We start from the raw sequence: 467 nt of genomic DNA on the forward strand, positions 1-467 counted from the left end.
CCTTGAAATCTTACGTGGCAGGGATCAAAGTGTGGCATAGATTCCACAGGAAGACCTACCCGCATAATGTGGACACCTTGGTGAATCTGCTCTTGAGAGCCTTGTTACAAGTCAAGCTCAACCATCATCTTTCCAGGAAACTCTGCCCTCAGGTACTTGTCTCAGACTTGATGGCCTTGGTGAACGTACTATCAACGCATGAAGAGAGAGACCTGGTGGTTTTAGCCATTGCACTAGTTGCATTGTGGGGGACTGCAAGGTTGGGAGAGTTGGTGACAGATGATGCTAAGAAGCAGGTCCCACAATGGAAAGACGTGTGGTGGGCAGAAGATTACGTGTATGCGACAATTGATATTCATGAAGCTAAGACAACTAATTTGGGGGAAATCCAAAAGATCCAGCTTAGGCGCCAGAATTCCATGCTATATCCAATATGGGTGCTGAATTTGCTTTACAATTTTGACCAA

The sequence above is a fragment of the Melampsora larici-populina genome (assembly GCF_000204055.1).
Source record: "Melampsora larici-populina 98AG31 unplaced genomic scaffold MELLAscaffold_70, whole genome shotgun sequence".
NCBI classification, from domain to species: Eukaryota; Fungi; Basidiomycota; class Pucciniomycetes; order Pucciniales; family Melampsoraceae; genus Melampsora; species Melampsora laricis-populina.